This window comes from Falco naumanni, chromosome 7 (assembly GCF_017639655.2).
Source record: "Falco naumanni isolate bFalNau1 chromosome 7, bFalNau1.pat, whole genome shotgun sequence".
In the NCBI taxonomy this organism is placed as follows: Eukaryota; Metazoa; Chordata; class Aves; order Falconiformes; family Falconidae; genus Falco; species Falco naumanni.
This window is the reverse complement of record NC_054060.1, coordinates 1,288,691-1,296,328: the sequence shown is the minus strand read 5'-3', so window position 1 is coordinate 1,296,328 and position 7,638 is coordinate 1,288,691. Positions and strand designations below refer to the sequence as shown.

Below are 7,638 nucleotides of genomic sequence, written 5' to 3'. Positions count from 1 at the left end.
AGACAGGCTGTGTCCTGAAGAGCTCCCAGGCCAAGCAGGGAGACAATTAGAGCTGGGGAGTGGAAACAGGTGCACAGAGGAGGGAAATGACTCCCCAGGCTCACCGAGTCAGTGCTCAAACCAAACCCGAACCTGGTGCCTGATACCAGGCCACAGCGCTGGCTTCTCTTTCACCTGCTAACACCACCCGGCCGCAGGCTTCCCACTGCGGAGCTTCTCAGCCACTGTAAACGCACACGGAGTTTTTAAAGAATTACAGGGTAACGGCACCTGACTGGGTGTCACAGCACACTTCTCTGGCCTTTTATTCATCTTTATAACGAAGAATTAAAAGCTTTATGGGAGAGCTGGCAGTAAGCTCCGGAGACAAGGAGACTTCTGAGGAAGATTTCCCAGATTCTGGGAGTGACTACAGTACTGGTGGAAAATAAAGGAACTGACTCAGCAGGAGGCAAAGGGGAATAAGTGGAAGAGTAACTCTGCTTTGGGAAGTTGCAAGGAGAATATGACACACAAAGCAGAAAAGAGAAATAAGGGAAAGAAAATAATTGAGGCATATATAGTCTGCCTTGCGGACAGCTTCCTTCTGACAGCCTGACTGTCAAAAAACTGCTGAGCACCCATTCTCAGGGAACTAGCCCTTGCCCTGAGTCCAGTTATTTTTGGCCCAAAATAAACAAAAGAGAATTTCTTTAATTCAGAGCTCATTTCCACCTGCCATAAGAGGCTGTGGGCTTTCACCAGTCCCCGCTGATTTTCCATCTCCACATCTGAGCTGTATGAAGGTGTCATTCATGATTCGTCTTCCCTTCCCAGGAAAAATTAATGTTTAAAGCAACACCAATCTAAACACATAATTAAACCCCCCTCTAGCCCACCTACGAAATAAACTGATTTTCAGACTTAACCTCCGAGGTTATTCTTTGGAATTACACCTCTCCCTAGAAATGCTAGAACTACCTGTGCCAGGATGAAGTGAGCCCACTTGTTCCGCAAGTGTCAGGTTATGGGGATCATCTTAACCTGTGGTGGTTCTTGTCCAGCTGAGACATTCTCAGGAACAAAATTGGAAACTTTTTGGCATTTTCAAAATTAGAAACTTTTTGGCATTTTCTCTCTTTCTAAGAAACAGAGAAAGTGTTATCTCTTCCTCCTCGTTATTTTTTCTTGTATTTTGAGTCCCTGAACATATGGATTTTATTAAAACTTTGCCCACTTCAGAGGTATCATCCAAAACTGGATGAACTCTAGTGGTGGGTATATTGAAGCTGCTTTGTGCATTTAGCTGTCCCTAAATGTCTTTTCTGGAATCCGTTCCAGATTTAATCATTTTGCATTATGACTCAGGGACTCAGTAATCTCTCCCCTCCCAATCTCCAAGAAAAATAGAAACATCATCTCTTCAACACTAGTTCAAGCACAAACTTCTCTAAAAACCCAACCTGGAACCATCTTTCATAGGTCTCTTTTCTCCGTGACTCTTGCACTCCACAGGATCTGCAGCAGTCTCCCTAGCCAAGGAAAGAAAACACATGACATGAATCAGGACCTCTTCTTGACAGGAACAAGGTGGAGGGGCTGCTCTTTGCCAGCAGGTACGCATTAAATTGCTGTTTAAGCCTCTCCAACATTTCTGGAGACTCACTGGCCTGTGGGAGTTTTGGGCTGCTCCATTCTTCCACATCGGTTATCATCTTTCATTCCTTTTACACCTGATACCATGTGGTTTATAGAAATCTCGGTGGGCTCAATAAAATATGGCAGTGAGCCTCCCTATTCTGGTTGGGGTTTTTTTTCCTTTTTTCTGCCCTTCTTCATTCATTTCCTGGCTCTAAAGCTAAGCAGCCAAATCCCCCTGGGTTCACTGTTAAGCAAAGGGTCGATAGAAATAGCAGGAAAAAGAGTCCTGCCCAAGCATGAAGGAAAAGCAAGGAGGAGTCCCCAGCCCTCCAACGGGGGAAGGTACCTGCCTGGGTGCTTCACTCTCAGGCTCTACAACACAGAGGGTAAGGAAAGGACAAGAAAACACAGAATTTATATAGTCGGGGATCCGCGTCCCTTCAGGCAACGGTTCACGTGCTGCTTCTTGGGGGTGGCACGATGTACGCGGAGGTTTGCCAGCGCCCAGTCTGAAGGCCCTGACAAGCTGTGTCAGCACTGGGCTTTTCTCCCCATGCCCCCGTGGTGTCCCCTTGGTGGGACAGACCGGCCGCCTGCCCACACCCCACGCACGAGGCTGATGCCCTGTGGCTCTCTGCACTGTCACCCCACTCATGAAACACGTGCGGCAGCAAGCGGACCCCTGAGAAGCCAAAGTACCCAGGCTGGGTTACTGGGGCATTAGACCCCGCAGATCAGCAATCCCGCTCACCCCCACATCCTAAAGGTGCTTGGCTGGCCCCAGGGCAGCGCACCCTCCCTTGGAGCAGCAGTGCACCACCTGGCCAGCTGGCTGCTGCTGCTGCTCGCGCGGGTGCACGGCTGAGGTTTGTTCCACCAGTGGAGACCCCACTTTGGGTTTCTTTTTCCTCCGTACAGCTGCAAACCTTCAGGTAACTGGTGGGAACTTTGTCAGCAATGAAGTTAGTCACAACCCTGACTGACTGACAGTTTCAGAAGTCATCCAAGGGGAGGGAAGAATGACAGAAAGACAGCAGGATACCTCTTTGGAAAAAAAAAAATGCTAGTGCAAAAAGGCTGCTGGAAATCTTGTTTTCATCACCCACAAATTCCCTGATGCTGGAAAACGCACACCCCTTTCCCATATTCTCCAATTTGCTGCAAGTTCTAACAGGAACAGCTTCTGCTGGGAATAGCTGATTGTGCCAGAATGCGATAGCTGCTGTTCCTACGCTGTCCTCCCCTCCCCAGATTATCACATTTCAGCCCAGAAAATGAAAGTTGCTCAGTGTTTACTAACCATTCTGCTCCCTTCCACTCCGCAAGGACCTCTGTGGGAGAGCCAGATCTCTGCTGTTTACAAGCCCATCTGCTTCTGTTGCTTTTCCTCACCTGAAGTTAGAATGCTCTGTTCAGGATATTGCTTGCAGTTGTGCTGGGAACTGCAAAGAGCAGATGAGGATTTCAGGTGGTAAGCGAGCAGTGTGAAGAGAAGAATACAAATCTGTTCTCATCTAAAGAGTCCTAAAAATAATTACCAAAAAAAAAAAAAAAGAAAAGAAAAGAAAAAAAAGAAAGAGGAACTTCCAAAAAGCCAATGATGATTCCAGCAGCACAATCATTCCACGGAGATTTTTTTCTCATATTTTTATGAGAATTTGAACATTTAGAACCAGAAGGGAAAAAGCACAAGCGCTCCAATGACTGTTTCCCTGAAATTACACTGATCCCTCTGGTCTCTGCATTTTAAAGTCTCTATAGGTACAGCTACAAGACTCTACTTTGCCCAAACCTGTACTGCTGCTGTGAGCTGTTTAGTCGAGAGCTCTCCACGTAGTTTAATTCAAGGCCACATGTTTCCAGGAGTAAAGGGGGAGACCCTTAGGAGTCAGAAAGAGAATGGAGATGTCTGGCGGCCCCAAGGCCTTCAGTGGGGTGCCCAGAGACTACCCTCAAACCCAGAGCTGCTGTCCTTACAGCCCAAGCTTGCAAGTGCAGCTGCAGGGGGGACCAGAGGGGACCCGCCAGCCTCATGCACTCAGCACTCCCCGCAGCCCCGCGTGCCGCTAGCCAAAGCACTCTGCACGGCGTGCCCGGGCAGGCTGCTGCCGGCACCCACGGGCTCTGCGAGAGGCGGCTGCATGGACGGGCAGCCAGGCTGGGCAGCACGCGGCACTTACAGACACCAGTGTAGATGGAGTCAGTACCTGTGGGCCCCGTGGCCGTCGGGCCACGGCCACTGTGCTGCCGTGCCTGGGCGCTGCTGCTGCCGCCGCGGATCCGCAGGCTGTGGCACACACTCTGCTCCCAGCTGCAGGCTTCCAGTCCACAGCGCCAGAGCCTGGCTTGGAAGAGAAAACAGAAATGATCGCTGTTGTGGGCCCTTCTTGAGTGTTAGTGAAAATTAGGACCAGAAAACATCGGTGGCCAAAGTATCTTTGTTCCAGCCCCCTCTGCATTGTGCACCTGGAGTTGTTAATTCAGGCCAAGCGCTGGCTAAAGGGGGGGGAGGGGGGCAGCAGCATTTGGAACAGCCTCTGTGCTGTGCCGTCAGCTTTAGGGGGGTCAGCCTGTCTGCAGACACTTGCCATTCTGTGTGGCAGGGCAGATGTGGCACTTTACACAACAAACATACGCTGAAAGTTCACACTTTGTGTACAGAGAAAGACTGAGAAGGAGCAGTAAGTACTGGAAGGTGGAGAGGATGCAAGATCTCAGGGAGGGAGGAGCAGCCCACTACAGGTTCCTTCTAACTGTCCCTCTGTGCCATCAGGTCACAGTTTAGCCGCTGCACCAGTCCGTGGCCGGAAATTTGCCCGGTTTGGAGAGGAACATGATGTCCCACTTGGCAGCTCCCTGGCCCTGCCCTCCCAGCTCAGCACAACTGGCACAGATCACGCCCCAAGTCTCGAGGCTGTTGGGAAAGGAGGATGCAGGCTCCCGGGACGGGAGGAGTTTGCCAAGGCAGCCACTCCGCTCGCACATGCAACATTTCCTTGCCTCTGCAACACCAGTATGCCTTCCCCAAAAGTTGTGTGGGATTGGACTACTTCTTTCTGAGGACTCCTTTGTAACCGAGCCCAGTGCAGAGTGAGATCTGAAGACTTCAGACCTGCCCAACAGTACCAAACCAAATGGCTGTTCAGCTTCCCCTGATTTACACCCTGCACGCTGCCAAAGCTCCAGCAGAGCTCAGCTCTTCGGTGGGCACTAAAGCAAACGGCTTGATTTACAGAGACACTCACATTGGTGCTGGCAAGGTGCTGGGATGTTCTGAAAATGCAATGCTAAGTGGGTGAGGTCTCCTTCACTCCCAAGGAACATTCTCTTTCAGCCGAACTGTTCCTCAGAATACCTAGGTATAACACCCAGGCAGAACACAGTGCCTTTAGCAATGCCCGGCTCTCAGGGCCTGGATCAGGACCTCTCCAGCACACGTGCTCTTCATTAATGCTAATCCAGGAGCAGAAATGATCCGAGAGCAAAACCTCCAAGAGGATTAAGTACACAGATACTGCCTCATCAAGCTGTGATGCAGGGAGGGATCCAACCTGAACTTCCTCCAAATCACGCAGTCAGATCTGGTTGCTCTGGTTTGGACCCGACTCTGGCAAGATGGAAAGCGGTTCAGCGAGATGTGGAAAGAGAGGAGCAGAAAGAAAGGAAAACAGTCCACTCTCTCTTCTCCCCCCAAATGCAGTGTTTCGTTTCTGGGGCTGTAAGTGTGCACAATAAACTTGTCTCCCTTCCCTCACTCCAGCTTACATTGTTCGCTTTCCTGCAAATTGTTTCCACATTCTGTATAAATAACCCCAGTGCCAGCGAGGGGGAGGGGGAGAGCGCAGGGGCGCACGGAGAAGGGGTGGGAGGAAATCAAATGTCTTTGTTATTTTGAAAAAGAAGGTGGAGGATGCCGAGAAGCAGTTTGGAGCTGGAGCCTTGGCAGACCAAAGAGTTGCCATTGAGCTTGCGCTCAGACCTGGAGGAAGAAGAGTAAACAAGGGAGAGATTATATATAATTATAGACAATCATGTTGCTGGGGATAAACAAGAATCAAAAGCACGGAGGCACTGAAGTCTGGCACATCCCCAAGCACAGAACAGAAGCCAGCCAGCGAGAGGCAATGCGGCTGGAAAGCGCTTCCCTTTGGGCCTGTTTTCAGTTAGCTCAGGGGCTGGGGTTTTTTTCCTCTCTTTTTGGCTTGAGGCATTCCCCCATAAAGAGGAGCCCGTCCAATGGGAAACAGAAGCCAAACTGAAGTCAGCAGAATCCTTGTCTGCGACATTAATAGATTACTCTGTGAAAAACATCAGAAACGTTTGGAAAAGATACAGCCCGCTTAGGTCAGCAAAAACAACAACAACAGGGATTTCTGAACAAAAATGGCTTTAGAAAGGCCCCAGAAGCCATGCCTGCCCTGTCCTGTGGGCAGATGCTCCTTGGCAGGCTGCAGAAGGTGAGCTGCAGTGAAGGGTGGCTCAGGGGTCCTGCTCACAGACCCCAGGTTTATCACAAAAAGGTGCTGAGGCCTCTCAGCCACCTCTCCTGTGCCGGCGTGCGGCGCTGAGCCCGTCCGGGAGCCGTCCCTTTGCCAAAGCTCTCTCCTCCATCTGCTGCACACCAAAAGTGAAAGGATGGGCTGTCAGCCCCTACCGCAGGACACCCCTGCGCTCCCCCCGCCTGTCTCTACCTCTGCAGAGGGAATAAGTGGGAATCCGAGCGTGATGGGACCCTCCCCATGCCACCTGCCTGCCCGGCGGGCGCGAAGGAGCCACGGGAGGCCCTGCATGCAGCGGGCAGCGAGCCCCCACCTGCCCCCACCTGCCCGCCTTCGCTGGCCGCAGCAGGGGCAAGCAGCGGGGTGCCCGCCTGGCTCAGCCTCGCTCCCTGGCAGAGCGGCCACAGCTTTGCTTTTGCACATCCTGGGAGAGGGAAGAAAAGACTCTTTGGGCAGCAGAGATGGCTCTGGCTGTAGGCAGACGAGCAGGCTCCGATGCTCCAAGTGCTGCAGCTGAGAGCAGGGATGCTGAGCTGCCGCTGCACACCTCTCTCCGAGTGCTCAATGGTGCCCAGCAAAGGGGCAAGGAGGGGGAAATGATGAAGAAACAAAGCCAAGAAGCACAACTAAAGCAAAGGCAGATGGCCTGTAAGGGTTGGGTTTTTTTAAAGGACTTGGGAGGATTTAAAAAAGAAAAAGAAGTCTCGTTCGTCCTTCATTTCCTTTCCTTGAAGGCTCTGGAGAGTTAGAGGGATGGCAACATCATGACGAACAAAGGACGGCAACCTCAGATGGTGACAGAAGGAGGATTGTCTAGCAAGGTGGTGCAAAAAGCTCTCTCCCAGGCACTATTTTAAATCCAAATAGCTTACAGCCCGCTGAAGTCTTAAGCGATTTTCCTGATCTCTCAGCTGTTCTTCATTGAGAACTTAAGCCGGTATTTCAAAGCAAAAAATCAGAGAGGAAAAATATACATATGTAAGAAAAAAACAAACCTGTGTTTAGAATCTGCAGAATACCACAGGAAGCAGGGCAAGCTCATGGGCTCTTCGACCTTCTCCCTTTCAGTACAGGTGCTCTACACACCCTTTCTCCTAAGGAAAAAAATGGATTTTTAAAGGAAAATTACATTTACACTATGAGAACAGTGTCACAGTTTGGTGAATGATATGACCTGGCTATCTGGGTATACAGTATTTTGTGTATTTTCCATGAATTCATCACTGCAGGCATTTTTGCTCCAGGATTTCTTACACTGATGAATCCTTCACCGGTGGTGGGTACCTGTTGGTGTGTGCATGTGCATAAGCGCAAGATCTCTCTGCTGGCCCTGTAGAAACTGTTCAAGTATCACAGATGAGGTTGATCTAAGCACAGAACAGGAGTCGCGTTCATCTCAAAACTGCTGGAAACAGATCTGAAAGAGCAGAGGAAATGGAATTGGAAAAAAGACAGTAATGGGTTAAAAATGGCATCTGGGGTCCAAGTCTTATCTGCTATAAATTTACATTGACTCTGT

The 7,638-nt window shown here is 50.4% G+C and overlaps 1 long non-coding RNA gene across 1 annotated transcript; it reads right to left on the bottom strand.

Annotated features, from left to right (window-relative positions):
* Window positions 1-1,172: 1,172 nt before the first annotated feature.
* On the bottom strand, window positions 1,173-7,173 carry LOC121092006. The gene is made up of 4 exons (XR_005829141.1): window positions 7,115-7,173; window positions 3,828-3,961; window positions 2,921-3,062; window positions 1,173-1,511 (listed from the first exon to the last, which is right to left on the bottom strand). It is a non-coding gene; the product is annotated as an uncharacterized LOC121092006 (long non-coding RNA).
* Window positions 7,174-7,638: the final 465 nt, after the last annotated feature.